The sequence below is a fragment of the Triticum dicoccoides genome, chromosome 5B (assembly GCF_002162155.2).
Source record: "Triticum dicoccoides isolate Atlit2015 ecotype Zavitan chromosome 5B, WEW_v2.0, whole genome shotgun sequence".
Taxonomy (NCBI): Eukaryota; Viridiplantae; Streptophyta; class Magnoliopsida; order Poales; family Poaceae; genus Triticum; species Triticum dicoccoides.
Window position 1 is genome coordinate 142285387 of NC_041389.1, and position 18858 is coordinate 142304244.

An 18858-nucleotide genomic window follows, 5' to 3' on the forward strand; every position below is an offset into this window, starting at 1 on the left:
GCTCCTAAAAGATGCTGGATGGCAGACCCTTAGTGAATATGTCCGCAAACTGTGAGCTGGTAGGAACGTGAAGAACCTGAGTGTCCCCAAGAGCAACATGATCTCTGACGAAGTACAAATCAATCTCCACATGTTTTGTGGGCTGTACTGGGTTCGACAACATGTACATGGCGCTCAAGTTATCACAATAGACGACAGTGGCGTGAGGGACGAGTTGATGAAGCTCGGCAAGCAGCTGATGGAGCCACGTGGTCTCGGCGACACAATTTGCCACGGCCCGGTACTCGGCTTCGGCGCTAGACCTGGAGACAGTGGGTTGCCGGCGTGAGGACCAGGAGACCAAATTAAACGCAGAACCCAGAAGTCAACCGACAGGTGTCGGGACACCCGACCCAGTCAGCGTCCGAGTAGGCAGTGAGTGCACTGGATGCGGATCGATGGAGTTGAAGCCCAAGATGTGAAGTCCCACGAACATAGTGAAGGATTTGTTTGAGGAGCTGGAAGTGAGCCTCATGCGGATCATGGATGAAAAGACACACTTGTTGGACGGTGTAGGAGAGATCGGGCCGAGTGAGGGTGAGGTACTGGAGGGCACCAGCCAGGCTTCGGTAGTGAGTGGGATCGCTGAAGCGAGGGCCGGCATGAGCCGACAACTTGGAGCGTGTGTCGATAGGAGTGGAGATGGGTGTTCAATTGAGCATGTGGGCATAGTCAAGGATCTCAAGAGCATACTGTTGTTGGGAAAGAAAGGGCCCTGGGTGGTGCGCTGCACATTAACGCCGAGAAAATGATGAATGTTGCCCAAGTTACTCATGGAGAACTCGTTTTTGAGAGAGTCGATGATGTGGTGTAGGAGAGCAGTGGTGCTGGCGGTGAGGATGATATCATCGACGTAGAGTAAGAGGTAGGCAATGGAGGAACCGTGGTGGAGAATGAAAAGCGAGGAGTCACTTTTGGAAGCGACAAACCCAACGGAGTGGATGAACGTTTTGAACTGTTGGGGAACGTAGTAATTTCAAAAATTTTCCTACGCACACGCAAGATCATGGTGATGGCATAGCAACGAGAGGGGAGAGTATTCATCCATGTACCCTCGTAGACCATAAGCGGAAGCGTTAGCACAACGCGGTTGATGTAGTCGTACGTCTTCACGATCCGACGGATCCAAGCACCGAATGTACGGGGCCTCCGAGTTCAGCACACGTTCAGCTCGATGACTATCTCCAGCCTCTGATCCAGCAAAGCTCCGGAGGTGAGTTCCGTCAGCACGACGGCGTGGTGACGATGATGATGTTCTACCGGCGCAGGGCTTCGCCTAAACTCTGCGACGATATGATCGAGGTGGAGTATGGTGGAGGGGGGCACCGCACACGGCTAAGGACCGATCCATAGATCAACTTGAGTGTCTATGGGGTGCCCCCTGCCCCCGTATATAAAGGAGCAAGGGGGGAGGCCGGCCGGCCCTTGGGGCGTGCCAAGGAGGGGGGAGTCCTCCTCCTAGTGGGAGTAGGACTCCCCTTTCCTAGTCCAACTAGGAAGGAGGAAGGGGGAAGGAAAGAGAGGGAGAGGGAGAGGGAAAGAGGGGCTGCGCCCCCCTCCCCTAGTCCAATTCGGACTCCCCTGGGAGGGGGCGCGCCACCTCCTGGGCTGCCGCCCTCTCTCTCCCCTCAGGCCCACTAAGGCCCAATACTTCCCCGGGGGGTTCCGGTAACCCCTCCGGCACTCCGGTTTTCTCCGAAATCACCCGGAACACTTCTGGTGTCCGAATATAGTCGTCCAATATATCAATCTTTATGTCTCGACCATTTCGAGACTCCTCGTCATGTCCGTGATCACATCCGGGACTCCGAACAAACTTCGGTACATCAAAACTTATAAACTCATAATAAAACTATCATCGTAACGTTAAGCGTGCAGACCCTACGGGTTCGAGAACTATGTAGACATGACCTAGAACCATTCTCGGTTAATAACCAATAGCGGGACCTGGATGCCCATATTGGTTCCTACATATTCTATGAAGATCTTTATCGGTCAAACCTCATAACAACATACGTTGTTCCCTTTGTCATCGGCATGTTACTTGCCCGAGATTTGATCGTCGGTATCCAATACCTAGTTCAATCTCGTTACTGGCAAGTCTCTTTACTCGTTCTGTAATGCACCATCTCGTAACCAACTCATTGGTCACATTGCTTGCAAGGCTTATAATGATGTGCATTACCGAGAGGGCCCAGAGATACCTCTCCGACGATCGGAGTGACAAAACCTAATCTCGAAATACGCCAACTCAACATGTACCTTCGGAGACACCTGTAGTACTCCTTTATAATCACCCAGTTACGTTGTGACGTTTGGTAGTAGCCAAAGTGTTCCTCCGGTAAACAGGAGTTGCATAATCTCATAGTTACAGGAACATGTATAAGTCATGAAGAAAGCAATAGCAGTATACTAAACGATCAAGTGCTAGGCTAACGGAATGGGTGATGTCAATCACATCATTCTTCTAATGATGTGATCCCACTAATCAAATGACAACACATGTCTATGGTTAGGAAACATAACCATCTTTGATTAATGAGCTAGTCAAGTAGAGGCATACTAGTGACTATAGTTTTGTCTATGTATTCACACATGTATCATGTTTCCGGTTAATACAATTCTAGCATGAATAATAAACATTTATCATGAAATAAGGAAATAAATAATAACTTTATCATTGCCTCTAGGACATATTTCCTTCAGTCTCCCACTTGCACTAGAGTCAATAATCTAGTTCACATCGCCATGTGATTTAACACCAATAATCGTATCTGTATTTGATTAACACCCATAGTTCACATCGTCATGTGACCAACACCCAAAGGGTTTACTAGAGTCAATAATCTAGTTCACATCGCTATGTGATTAACACCCAAAGAGTACAAAGGTATGATCATGTTTTGCTCGTGAGAGAAGTTTAGTCAACGGGTCTGTCACATTTAGAGCCGTATGTATTTTGCAAATATTCTATGTCTACAATACTCTGCACGGAGCTAGTCTAGCTAATTGCTCCCACTTTCAATATGTATCCAGATTAAGACTTAGAGTCATCTGGATCAGTGCCAAAACTTGTATCGACGTAACCTTTTACGACGAACCTTTTGTCACCTCCATAATTGAGAAACATATCCTTATTCCACTAAGGATAATTTTGACCAATGTCCAGTGATCTACTCCTAGATCACTATTGTACTCCCTTGCCAAACCAGGGCAGAGTATACAATAGGTCTGGTTCATAGCATAGCATACTTTATAGAACCTATGACTGAGGCATAGGTAATGACTTTTCATTCTCTTTCTATTTTCTACCATGGTCGGGTTTTGAGTCTTACTCAACTTCACACCTTGCAACACAGGCAAGAACTCCTTCTTTGACTGTTCCATTTTGAACTACTTCAAAATCTTGTCAAGGTGTGTACTCATTGAAAATCTTATCAAGCGTCTTGATCTATCTCAATAGATCTTGATGCTCAATATGTAAGTAGCTTTACTGAGGTCTTTATTTTAAAGAACTCCTTTCAAACACTCCTTTATGCTTTGCAGAATAATTCTACATTATTTCCGATCAACAATATGTCATTCACATATACTTATCAGAAATGCTGTAGTGCTCCCACTCACTTTCTTGTAAATACAGGCTTCACCGTAAGTCTGTACAAAACAATATGCTTTGATCAACTCATCAAAGCGTATATTCCAACTCTGAGATGCTTGCACCAGTCCATAGATGGATCGCTGGAGCATGCACATTTTATTAGTACCTTTAGGATTGACAAAACCTTCTGGTTGCATCATATACAACTCTTCTTTGAGAAAACCATTAAGGAATGCAGTTTTGACATCCATTTGCCAGATTTCATAAATTGTGGCAATTGCTAACATGATTCAGACAGACTTAAGCATCGCCACAGTTGAGAAAATCTCATTGTAGTCAACACCTTGAACTTGTCAAAAACCTTTTTGTGACAAGTCGAGCTTTGTAGATAGTAACACTACTATCAACGTCCGTCTTCCTCTTGAAGATCCATTTATACAATATGGCTTGCCGATCATCGGGCAACTCCACCAAAGTCCACACTTTGTTCTCATACATGGATCCCATCTCAGATTTCATGGCCTTAAGCCATTTTGCGGAATCTGGGCTCGTCATCGCTTCCTCATAGTTCGTAGGTTCATCATGGTCTAGTAACATGACTTCCAGAACAGGATTATCGTACCACTCTGGTGCGGACCATACTATGGAAGACCTACGAGGTTCTGTAGTAACTTGATCTGAAGTTTCATGATCATCATCATTAGCTTCCTCACTAATTGGTGTAGAAATCACTGGAACTGATTTCAGTGATGAACAATTTTCCAATTAGGGAGAAGGTACAGTTACCTCATCAAGTTCTACTTTTCTCCCACTCACTTCTTTCGAGAGAAACTCCTTCTCTAGAAAGGATCTATTTTTAGCAACGAATATCTTGCCTTCGGATCTGTGATAGAAGGTGTACCCAACAATTTCCTTTGGGTATTCTATGAAGACGCACTTCTCCGATTTGGGTTCGAGCTTATCAGGATGAAACCTTTTCACATAAGCATCGCAACCCCAAACTTTAAGAAACAACAACTTGGGTTTCTTGCTAAACCACAGTTCATATGGTGTCGTCTCAACGGATTTAGATGGTGCCCTTTTAACGTGAATGCAGCTGTCTCTAATGCATAACCCAAAAACAATAGTGGTAAATCAGTAAGAGACATCATAGATCGCACTATATCCAATAAAGTGCGGTTACGTTGTTTGGACACACCATAACATTGTGGTGTTCCAGGTGGCGTGAGCTGTGAAACTATTCCACATTGTTTTAATCGAAGACCAAACTCGTAACTCAAATATTCGTCTTCGCGATCAGATCGCAGAAAATTTATTTTCTTGTTACGATGATTTTTCCACTTCACTCTGAAATTCTTTGAACCTTTCAACTATTTCAGACTTATGTTTCATCAAGTAGATATACCCATATCTGCTCAAATCATCTTGTGAAGGTCAGAAAATAACGATATTTGCCACGAGCATCAACACTCATTGGATCGCATACATCGGTATGTATTATTTCCAATAAGTCAGTAGCTTGTTCCATTGTTCCGGAGAACGGAGTTTTAGTCATCTTGCACAAAAGGCACGGTTCGCAAGCATCAAATGATTCATAACCAAGTGATTCCGAAAATCCATCTTTATGGAGTTTCTTCATGCGCTTTACACCGATATGACCAAAGCGGCAGTGCCACAAATAAGTTGCACTATCATTATTAACTTTGCATCTTTTGGCATCAATATTATGAATATGTGCATCACTACGATCGAGAGCCAACAAACTATTTTCATTGGGTGTATGACCATTGAAGGTTTTATTCATTTAACAATTATTCTCTGATTTTAAATGAATAACCGTATTGTAATAAACATGATCAAATCATATTCATGCTCAACGCAAACACCAAATAACATTTATTTAGGTTTTACACTAATCCTGAAAGTATAGGGAGTGTGCGATGATGATCATATTAATCTTGGAACTACCTCCAACACTCATCGTTACTTCCCCTTCAACTAGTCTTTGTTTATTCTGTAACTCCTGTTTCGAGTTACTAATCTTATCAACCGAACAAGTATCAAATACTTAGGGGCTACTATAAACACTAGTAAAGCACACATCAATAACCTATATATCAAATATACCCTTGTTCACTTTGCCATCCTTCTTATCCACCAAATATTCAGGGCATTTCCGCTTCCAGTGACCATTTCCTTTGCAGTGTAAGCACTCAGTTTCAGGCTTTGGTCCAGCTTTGGTCTTCTTCACGGGAGTGACAACTTGTTTGCCATTCTACTTGAAGTTTCCCTTTCTTTCCCTTTGCCCTTTTCTTGAAACTAGTGGTCTTGTCAATCATCAACACTTGATGCTCTTTCTTGATTTCTACCTTCGTTGATTTCAACATCACGAAGAGCTCGGGAATCGTTTTCGTCATCCCTTGCATACTATAGTTCATCTCGAAGTTCTAGTAACTTAGTGATGGTGACTAGAGAATTCTGTCAATCACTATCTTATCTGGAAGATTAACTCCCACTTGATTCAAGCGATTGAAGTATCCAGACAATCTGAGCACATGCTCACTAGTTGAGCGATTCTCCTCCATCTTTTAGCTATAGAACTTGTTGGAGACTTCATATCTCTCAACTCGGGTATTTGCTTGAAATATTAACTTCAATTCCTAGAACATCTCATATGGTCCATGATGTTCAAAACATCTTTGAAGTCCCGATTCTAAGCCATAAAGCATGGTGCACAAAACTATCAAGTAGTCATCATATTGAGCTAGCCAAACGTTCATAACGTCTGCATCTGCTCCTGCAATAGGTCTGTCACCTAGCGGTGCATTAAGGACATAATTCTTCTGTGCAGCAATGAGGATAAACCTCAGATCACGGATCCAATCTACATCATTGCTACTAACAATTTTCAACACAATTTTCTCTAGGAACATATCAAAATAAACATATGAAAGCAACAACGCAAGCTATTGATCTTACAACATAATTTGCAAAATACTACCAGGACTAAGTTCATGATAAATTTAAGTTCAATTAATCATATTACTTAAGAACTCCCACTTAGACAGACATCTCTCTAGTCATCTAAGTGATCACGTGATCCAAATCAACTAAACCATAACCGATCATCACGTGAGATGGAGTAGTTTTCAATGGTGAACATCACTATGTTGATCATATCTACTATATGATTCACGCTCGACCTTTCGGTCTCCATGCTCCGAGGCCATATCTGCATATGCTAGGCTCATCAAGTTTAACCTGAGTATTCCGCGTGTGCAAAACTGGCTTGCACCCGTTGTAGATGGACGTAGAGCTTATCACACCCGATCATCACGTGGTGTCTGGGCACGACGAACTTTGGCAACGGTGCATACTCAGGGAGAACACTTCTTGATAATTAGTGAGAGATCATCTTAAAATGCTACCGTCAAACAAAGCAAGATAAGATGCATAAAGGATAAACATCACATGCAATCAATATAAGTGATATGATATGGCCATCATCATCTTGTGCTTGTGATCTCCATCTTCGAAGCACCGTCATGATCACCATCGTCACCGGCGCGACACCTTGATCTCCATCGTAGCATCGTTGTCGTCTCGCCAATCTTATGCTTCTACGACTATCGCTACCGCTTAGTGATAAAGTAAAGCATTACAGGGCGATTGCATTGCATACAATAAACCGACAACCATATGGCTCCTGCCAGTTGACGATAACTTCGGTTACAAAACATGATCATCTCATACAATAAAATATAGCATCACGTCTTGACCATATCACATCACAACATGCCCTGCAAAAACAAGTTAGACGTCCTCTAGTTTGTTGTTGCAAGTTTTACGTGGCTGCTACGGGCTTAGCAAGAACCGTTCTTACCTACGCATCGAAAACCACAATGATAGTTCGTCAAGTTGGTGCTGTTTTAACCTTCGCAAGGACCGGGCGTAGCCACACTCGATTCAGCTAAAGTGAGAGAGACAGACACCCGCCAGCCACCTTTAAGCATGAGTGCTCGTAATGGTGAAACCAGTCTTGCGTAAGCGTACGCGTAATGTCAGTCCGGGCCGCTTCATCTCACAATACCGCCGAACCAAAGTATGACATGCTGGTAAGCAGTATGACTTGTATCGCCCACAACTCACTTGTGTTCTACTCGTGCATATAACATCAACGCATAAAACCTGGCTCTGATACCACTGTTGAGGAACATAGTAATTTCAAAAAATTTCCTACGCACACGCAAGATCATGGTGATGGCATAGCAACGAGAGGGGAGAGTATTCGTCCACGTACCCTCGTAGACCGTAAGCGGAAGCGTTAGCACAACACGGTTGATGTAGTCGTACGTCTTCACGATCCGACCGATCCAAGCACCGAACGTACGGGGCCTCCGAGTTCAGCACACGTTCAGCTCGATGACTATCTCCGGCCTCCGATCCAGCAAAGCTCCGGAGATGAGTTCCGTCAGCACGACGGCGTGGTGACGATGATGATGTTCTACCAGCGCAGGGCTTCGCCTAAACTCCGCGACGATATGACCGAGGTGGAATATGGTGGAGGGGGGCACCGCACACGACTAAGGACCGATCCGTAGATCAACTTGTGTGTCTATGGGGTGCCCCCTGCCCCCGTATATAAAGGAGCAAGGGGGGAGGCCGGCCGGCCCTTGGGGCGCGCCAAGGAGGGGGGAGTCCTCCTCCTAGTGGGAGTAGGACTACCCTTTCCTAGTCCAACTAGGAAGGAGGAAGGGGGAAGGAAAGAGAGGGAGAGGGAGAGGGAAAGAGGGGCTGCGCCCCCCCCCCCTAGTCCAATTCGGACTCCCCTGGGAGGGGGCGCGCCACCTCCTGGGCTGCTGCCCTCTCTCTCCCCTCAGGCCCACTAAGGCCCAATACTTCCCCGGGGGGTTCCGGTAACCCCTCCGACACTCCGGTTTTCTCCGAAATCACCCGAAACACTTCCGGTGTCCGAATATAGTCGTCCAATATATCAATCTTTATGTCTCGACCATTTCGAGACTCCTCGTCATGTCCGTGATCACATCCGGGACTCCGAACAAACTTCGGTACATCAAAACTTATAAACTCATAATAAAACTATCATCGTAACGTTAAGCGTGCGGACCCTACGGGTTCGAGAACTATGTAGACATGACCTAGAACCATTCTCGGTCAATAACCAATAGCGGGACCTGGATGCCCATATTGGTTCCTATATATTCTACGAAGATCTTTATCGGTCAAACCGCATAACAACATACGTTGTTCCCTTTGTCATCGGTATGTTACTTGCCCGAGATTTGATCGTTGGTATCCAATACCTAGTTCAATCTCGTTACTGGCAAGTCTCTTTACTCGTTCTGTAATGCACCATCTCGTAACCAACTCATTGGTCACATTGCTTGCAAGGCTTATAATGATGTGCATTACCGAGAGGGCCCAGAGATACCTCTCCGACGATCAGAGTGACAAAACCTAATCTCGAAATACGCCAACTCAACATGTACCTTCGGAGACACCTGTAGTACTCCTTTATAATCACCCAGTTATGTTGTGACATTTGGTAGTACCCAAAGTGTTCCTCCGGTAAACGAGAGTTGCATAATCTCATAGTTATAGGAACATGTATACGTCATGAAGAAAGCAATAGCAGTATACTAAACGATCAAGTGCTAGGCTAACGGAATGGGTGATGTCAATCACATCATTCTTCTAATGATGTGATCCCACTAATCAAATGACAACACATGTCTATGGTTAGGAAACATAACCATCTTTGATTAATGAGCTAGTCAAGTAGAGGCATACTAGTGACTATAGTTTTGTCTATGTATTCGCACATGTATCATGTTTCCAGTTAATACAATTCTAGCATGAATAATAAACATTTATCATGAAATAAGGAAATAAATAATAACTTTATTATTGCCGCTAGGGCATATTTCCTTCATGAACCGGTGGAACCAGGTGCGAGGGGCCTGTTTGAGACCATAGAGGGATTTGTGGAGGCGACAAACACGCGTGGGGCGATCCGGGTCGATGAATCCCGACGGTTGCTGATAGTAAACCGTCTCACGAAGATCACCATGGAGAAAAGCATTCTTCACGTCCATCTCGTGAATGGGCCACGAGCGAGCGGTGGCAATGCTCAACACCACATGGATTGTAGCCGGCTTGATCACCGGGCTAAACGTCTCGTCGTAATCCACCCCATGATGCTAAGAGAAGCCACAAACCACCCACCGAGCTTTGTACCAAGCGAGGGAGCCATCCGGATTAAGCTTGTGACAACAAAAATCCATTTGTCGGTCACCACATCTGTACCTGCATTAGGAGCAACTAGAGACCACGTGTCATTCCGCATTAGCGCATTATATTCATTAAGCATAGCAGGGTGGAGAGCAGGCGGATGGGGCAGCATGCAGTAGGCTGAAGAGAGAGCGGGAGATTCGGTGGGGTTGGCGGGCGTTGATCCCGAAGGAGATAAAGCGCTACATGACAGAGAGCGACGTGCGCTACATGGGGAGAGGGCCGAGGCAGGGATGCATGGCTCGGGGTTGGTGGGCGTTGCATGGCGCGGGGTGGAGGGTGGTGGGGTTGGGTTGGGCGCTACATGCGGGATGGCTGGAAGGGGATTTTGGGTGTGTGGCACGGCAGGTGTCGTGGATTTGTCACGACAGATGCCCTGTGAAAGGACTTAGGTGTGGAGCCATCGCACTAGGTTAGCTTAAAGGGGTTGAACGGGACAAAGGACATAAGGAGTTTACCCAGGTTCGGCCCCTCTCAATGAGGTAAAAGCCTAGGTCCTTCTTCTAGTTGTATTGCTTGAGTATCGATTACAAGGGAGCGAATACGCTTGACCTAGTTCTTGATTACTTGTTTCTTGAGTCAACCCGCCGCCAGGTCTCACCTTTATATACAGGCTGATGCCCCGGAGGCTTACAGAGTCCCGTCCGGCTCACACAACGTGGCTGGCTCAGTTTCTAACTAAACTTGCTTTATAGAGCAAGTTAACCTTGAATGGCTCACACCCTCGAGTCCTAAACTACCTCCGTGTCTTGGGCCTCCAATAAGCTTTGCCTTATGAACCACCATCTTCAAGTCTTCTTGGACCTCTTGGGCCTTCTTCATAATAAACCACCAACAGTATAACCCGGCCCCTCCTGGGCGGATCATACCTCAGGGTTATATCCCCAACATTAGGCCCCAGGTTGATTTGAACCTGTTCATATAAATCTCCACTGTTTAACTAAGCAGAATGTATCATTATCGGTTCCTCATGAATCCTCTATAACCCGCCATGACGTGATACGTCTCCATCATATCTACTTTTCCTAATGCTTTTCCTCTTGTTTTGGACTCTAATTTGCATGATTTGAATGAAACTAACCCGGACTGACGCTGTTTTTAGCAGAACTACCATGGTGTTGTTTTTTGTGCAGAAATAAAAGTTCTCGGATTGGAACTTTGCGAGGATTTTTTTATACAATAACAGATAGTTTCTGGAGCCAAGGACCACCGGAGGGGGGCACCTGGGTGGGCACAACTCACCAGGGTGCCCCCCTCCAGGCGCGCCCTGGTGGGTTGTGCCCACCCAGGTGCCCCCTCCGGTGGTCCTTGGCTCCAGAAATTCTCATTTATTGTATAAAAAATCTCCAGGTGGGTTGTCCCCACCTGGTGGCCCCGCAGACCCTGTAATCGACACTATAAAATCCTATTTTTTCAGAAAAAACCAGGAAGAAAGAATTATTGCGTTCCACGAGACGGAGCCACCGCCGTCTCCTGTTCTTCATCGGGAGGCCAGATCCGGAGTCCGTTTGGGGCTCCGGAGAAGGGGATCTTCGATCTTCGTGATCACCAACTCTTCTCCATCGCCAATTCCATGATGCTCCCCACCGGGAGTGAGTAATTCCTTCATAGGCTTGCTGGTTGGTGAGGAGTTGGATGAGATTCATCATGTAATCTAGTTAGTTTTGTTAGGGCTTGATCCCTAGTATCCACTATGTTCTGAGATTGATGTTGCTATGACTTTGCCATGCTTAATGCTTGTCACTTGGGGCCCGGGTGGCATGATTTCAGATCTGAACCATTCATGTTATCACCATTATATCTATGTTCTAGATCCTATCTTGCAAGTTATAGTCACCTACTACGTGTTATGATCCGGCAACCCCGGAGTGACAATAGTCGGGACCACTCCCGGTGATGACCGTAGTTTGAGGAGTTCATGTATTCACCTTGTGTTAATGCTTTGTTTCGGTTCTCTATTAAAAGGAGGCCTTAATATCCCTTAGTTTCCAATAGGACCCCGCTGCCATTGGAGGTAGGACAAAAGATGTCATGCAAGTTCTTTCCATAAGCACGTATGACTATTTACGGAATACATGCCTACATTATATTTATGAACTGGAGCTAGTTCCGTATCGCCTTAGGTTATAACTGTCACATGATGAATATCATCCAACAAATCATCAATCCAATGCCTACGAATTTCTCTTATATTGTTCTTGCTAAGTTACCACTACTATCGTTACTATTGCACTTGCTACAAAATTACTGCCATCACTATTACCGTTACTATTGCTGCTGCTACAACTATCAAAACTATCATACTACTTTGCTACAGATCACTTTGCTGTAGATAATTAATCTCCAGGTGTGGTTGAATTGACAACTCAGCTGCTAATACTTACAAATATTCTTTGGCTCCCCTTGTGTCGAATCTATAAATTTGGGTTGAATACTCTACCCTCGAAAACTGTTGCAATCCCCTATACTTGTGGGTTATGATGACGTCACATAGCAAAATCATCTTAACCCGCTATGACATCATGTGCATTAATTCCGCACAAGGCCCAGGATATCTCAACAGATCTTTATCTTAATGAATCTCCCGAAATTCGAGGCATCCGCATTGCAAGCATAATCATCTTGCCTCCTTGATTCTCGCGCATGCCATCTTATCATCCCCCTTATAAATAGGGACAGGGGGCCTTCTTCTTCACTCTTTACCCCTGCCTCTTCCTCTTCATCTCTTTCCTCATGACGCCACCGTGATCCGAGCTCCACCGCTGCCGTCGAACGTCCTCGACAGCTCCAACACAGGCCGCTGCATCAACCTGACCACGTCCAGAGATCGCGGCATGCTTCCGCTGTTCGTCAGCATCCACCAGTACTCCTCTTTCTTTATCCTCAATCTGCATTAGGGTGCCCTAGTTCATCAGCGTTCGTTGGTGTTCGTCGGAGTTCATCGTGGCTTCTCTGACGATGCTTAATTCAATCTGAAAAATTAGTATGAAGTCTGTGCGGTAGCAGTTTTATCATTCGTCTCTAATCATAGATGCGTCCTGTATTCCTTATATTCAAAACCTTGCTCGCGTGTTCTTCCACCATCATATTTAGGGTTAACAATTATTTCCCTTTTCTGAACCCGCTATAGATCCAATATTATAGAACTGATTCGTGGAACCTGTTTGTATAGAACTTACTGAAATTTTCCTTAGATCCGTAACCCCATCTTAAACACCACTATCTGGGTGGCTCAAAAATATCACCTTATAATCCGCTGAACACTAGCCGACTTATTCACGAAATACTCAAATCAGTTGCATCTGTCTGATGTTAATATCACCCAACTGTGCCTTTGTTGAATTGTCCATACTATTTCCTTTATCATAATAACTTGTCCGTACATGAACCAAACCTGCATAGTATGTTTTCCTTCTTATAACCATCGGGCGGCTTATTATCTCAAATTTGACCCACCATCATTCCCCTTTTAGGCCTTTCATGATAAAATGACTAAAACAGCCACCTCATGCGATTGGGTCGCCTCCACTGTGACGGAACAAGCTCTGAACGAATATGTTCCAGTGGGCATCTTGTCAGCCAACGAGGTCATTTACTGGTGGGCCCCAGGGACAGAAATAAGACCTGATCCAAAGGAAAACAAAGTCGTGGTTTTCGCTAATCATATGGGCCGGGGGTTCTCACCACTCGGCTTAAAGTTCTTCCATGATGTTCTGAATTTTTATCAACTTCATCCACAAGATATTGGGCCCAATTCAGTCTCCAACATCTGCAACTTCCAAGTCTTTTGTGAAGTATACCTTCAGGAGGAGCCAACTGTTGACCTTTTCAGAGAATTTTTCTATTTGAACTGCCAAACAGAAATGACTGACGGACCTAGTCTTGAACATGGCGGGATTTCTATCCAAAGACGCAAAGATGCCGTCTTTCCCGCGACCAAGCCTCCCAGTCACCCCAAAGACTGGAATCAGACCTGCTTCTATTTCCAAGACACCTCTCCGGTGGGTGAAAACCCTCTGCCGGGTTTCCGTGAATGCTGGCTTAGCCCAAGACATCCTCTTCCGGACCGGATCAGTGCCGCTGAATGGGCCAAATATGCCTCCACTTTTAGCAAAATAAGAGCTTTAATGGCCAACGACTTAACCGGCATTGATTTGGTCCGATGCTGGGTTGCCTGGAGGATCATGCCCTTGAGCCGCCGCCCCGGTTTAATGTGCAAGTATACTAGTGATGCCTGCTTGAACTACGTCGGTATTTCCCCAAAGAGGAAGGGATGATGCAGCATAGCGGCGGTAGGTATTTCCCTCAGTGATGAGACCAAGGTTATCGAACTAGTAGGAGAACCAAGCAACACTACGTAAACAGCACCTGCACACAAATAACAAATACTCGCAACCCGACGTGTAAAAGGGATTGTCAATCCCTTTCGGGTAACGGCGCCAGAAATTGGCAAACATACGTTAGAGAGTTGTAAATATTGATAGATCGAACGCCAAATAAAATAAAGTGCAGCAAGGTATTTTTGTATTTTTGGTTTAATAGATATGAAAATAAAAGGCAAATAAGATAGATCGCAAAGGCAAATAATATGAGAAAGAGACCCGGGGCCCGTAGGTTTCACTAGTGGCTTCTCTCGAGAAAAATGGCAAACAGTGGGTGAACAAATTACTGTTGGGCAATCGGTAGAACTTCAAATAATCATGACTATATCCAGGCAATGATAATTATATAGGCATCACGTCCAAGATTAGTAGACCGACTCCTGCCTGCATCTACTACTATTACTCCACACATCGACCGCTATCCAGCATGCATCTAGTGTATTAAGTTCATGGAGAGACGGAGTAATGCAATAAGAATGATGACATGATGTAGACAAGATCCATTTATGTAGAAATAGACCCCATCATTTTATCCTTAGTAGCAACGATACGTACGTGTCAGTTCCCCTTCTGTCACTGGGATCAAGCACCATAAGATCAAACCCACTACAAAGCACCTCTTCCCATTGCAAGATAAATAGATCAAGTTGGCCAAACAAAACCCAAATATCGGAGAAGAAATACGAGGCTATAAGCAATCATGGATATAAGAGATTCAAAGAAGACTCAAATAACTTTCATGGATTAAAAGATAGATCTGATCATAAACTCAAAGTTCATCGGATCCCAAAAAACACATCACAAAAAGAGTTACATCATATGGATCTCCAAGAGACCATTGTATTGAGAATCAAATGAGAGAGTGGAAGCCATCTAGCTACTAACGACAGACCCGTAGGTCTACAAGGAACTACTCACGCATCATCAGAGAGGCACCAATGGACATGATGCACCCCTCCGTGATGGTGTCTAGATTGGATCTGGTGGTTCTGGACTCTGCGGCGACTGAAATTGATTTTCGTCGACTCCCCTAGGGTTTCTGGAATATTGGTGTATTTATAGAGCAAAGAGTCAGTTCAGGGGGCACCCAAGGCGGGCACAGCCCACCTGGGCGCGCTTGGGCCCCCAGGCGCACCCTGGTGGGTTGTGATCCCCTCGGAGCACCCCCCATGCGCTTCTCTAGCCCATTGGATGTATTCCGGTCCAAAACAAATCCACAAAAAGTTTCGCTGCGTTTGGACTCCGTTTGGTATTGATTTCCTCCGATGTAAAAAACATGCAGAAAACAACAATAGGCACTTGGCACTATGTCAATAGGTTAGTACCAAAAAATGATATAAAATGATTATAAAACATCCAGGAATGATAATATAACAGCATGGAACAATCAAAAATCATAGATATGTTGGAGACGTATCAGCATCCCCAAGCTTAATTCATGCTCGTCATCGAGTAGGTAAATGATAAAAACAGAAATTTTGATGTGGAATGCTGACTAACATTTCATCTCATATTCTTTTCTTTATAGCATGGACATTTGGAATTTTATATGGTTCAAAGCAATAGTCTAGTTTTGACATGAGACTTAAATACTCAAGCATATCAACAAGCAACCATGTCTTTCAGAATATCAACGCTAAAATAAGATATCCCTAGCCCATCATGCTTAATCATTGATCCATTCATGAAATACACTCGCATATTAGCTACACCCAATGCTCAAGTACGATCATAGTGCCCCCCTAGTTGGTGCTTTATAAGAGAAGATGGAGACTCAAAATAATAATAAAAATTTCATAAAGTAAAAGAAAGACCCTTCGCAGAGGGAAGTAGGGATTTGTAGAGGTGCTAGAGCTCAAAGCGAAAATTGAGAGATAAAAACATTTTGAGAGGCATACTTTTCCCACCAACGAAAACGACTTAGATCTCCCCACACTTTCCATGCTAGATATATCATAGGTGGTTCCCAAACATAAAATAAAGTTTATTCCTTTTTCAACCATACTTTCACTTTCCATGGCTAGCCGTATCCACGGTTGCCCTCCATACCAACACTTTCTAAGGAATTTATTATTTGACAACATAAAGTAAATTCATTTTTCATTTCGGGACTAGGCATCCCTAATACCTTTGACTTACTCTCGTGCAATGACAAGTGAATAAACACTCATTGTGAGAATAACACATCTAGCATGGAAAATATTGGCCACCCCTCACCGCCTCGTGAGCGGTACGAGCACACAAAAGAGAAATTTATTTTGAAAATTATAGATGGCACATACAAATTTGCTTAGAACGGCAAAATAATACCGCATATAGGTAGGTATAGTGGACTCATGTGGCAAAACTGGTTTAAAGGATTTTGGATGCACAAGTAGTGATCATACTTAGTGAAAAATGAAGGCTAGCAAAAGATTGAGAAGCGACCAACCAAGAAACGAATAATCTCATAAGCAAGCATTAAGCACAATTAACACCGAATAATGCACCACAAGTAGGATGTAATTTCATTGCATGACAATTGACTTTCGGGCTTGCATGGGGAATCACAAATCTTAACACCAATATTCTTACTAAAGCATAATTACTCATCAACATGACTCACATATCACATCATCATATCTCAAAACTATTACAAGGAATCAAGTTTATTTTGTCCAATGATCTTCATGAAAGTATCACTTTGGGACTAATTTTTATGTGTTGCTTTTGATAAGCTCAAAAAAATATAAGTGAAGATCATGAGCATAATATTTCTTTCTCTCAAATTAATTCAAGTGAAGCAAGAGATAATTTCTTAAAAAAATTACTAACTCTCCAACAAATCTAAGTGAAGCAAGAGAGCATTTCTTCAAAAATATTAAAGCACACCGTGCTAAAAAAAGATATAAGTGAAGCACTAGAGCAAATCCATAGCTCATAAAAATTTAAGTGAAGCATAGAGAGCAATTCTAACAAGTCAAGGCATAATTTTTGCTCTCTAAAATAGGTGTGTCCAGCAAGGATTCATGACTTAGAACACAAAGAAAAACAAGCAAATGCTCATATCATACAAGACGGTCCAAGCAAAACTCATAGTATGTGACGAATAAAAATATAGCTTCGAGTAAAATACCTATGGTTGTTAGAAGAAAGAGGGGATGCCACTCGGGGCATCCCCAAGCTTAGTTGGTTGCTTCTTTTTGGATAATAACTTGGGGACTCTTCTTACTCCTTATTCCTTCATCCATCGTAAGATAACCCAAAACTTGAAAACTTCAATCACACAAAACTCAACAAAATCTTCATGAGATCCATTAGTATAAGAAAAGAAATCACTACTATAAGTGCTGTAGAAAACCAATTAATATTTTATTTTTGCATTATATCTAATGTATTCCAACTTTTCTATGGCAAAACTCATCAAATAAAACCATAGAATCATCAAAACAAGCACACAACGCAAAGAAAACACAATCTGCCAAAAACAGAACAGTCTGTAGCAATCTAGATATTTCCAATACTTCTGTAATTCCAAAAATCTTGAAACATTAGGAAAACCTGAGAAATTTTTATATTAATCTTATGCAAAAAGAATAAGAGCAAAAGCACGTTTCTGTGATTTATGAAAATTATTTTCGTGAGTGCATAAGTTTCTGTTTTCAAGCAAGATCAAACAACTATCACCCAAGAAGATCCTAAAGGCTTTACTTGGCACAAACACTAACTAAACACAAAAAACACAATCATAACAGTAGCATAATTGTTCTAACACTCAAGAACAGAAAGCAAAAAGCAAAAAATAAATTTTATTCATTGGGTTGCCTCAGAACAAGCGCTATCATTTTACGCCCTTAGCTAGGCATAAAGCAAGGATCTAAGTTTCGTCCTCCGTGGTTTTGGCAACTTTTTAAGGGCTTTCGCAAACCCGGGAGGCTCTTTGCGCTTCCCTAAATTCTTAGGAAAAGAAACCATCTTGAAATCTAAAATATCCAATCGCTTATTGCAAATAGTAATCAAAGTATTCATGCGATTGATACTACAATTAGGATGTTTGAGGGGTTCATTATACTTTTGCAATTCAACCATATGCTTGTGCAAATCACCAAGTTTGTCCAACATTTGAACTCCCTCTGGGGTGAAAGAGAACCCCTTATTCTGAGGTGGAACCCCCAAAATTCCTTCTAAAATTTCACAGGTAGCATTGGCATCAAGCTCGATAAAATTCCCTTTAGTGGAAAAATCTAAGAGTTGTCTATGATGCAAAGCCAATCCTATGTAAAAATTACAAAGTAAAATCTTTGCATATCCCTTTAGGTTGCAAATACGATAAGATTCCATTAGCCTATACCAAGCATCTTTCATATTTTCTCCTTGTCGTTGCTTGAAGTATAAAACTTCAAAATCTGGAGACAAAGGAGGAGTAGGCACACTAGCCAGTATGACAAGAAAGCAAGAACAAGGATATATCTGACGAGAAAATGGCGAACGAAAAAGAGGGCGAATAAAACGGCAACTTTTTGTGAAGTGGGGGAGAGGAAAACGAGA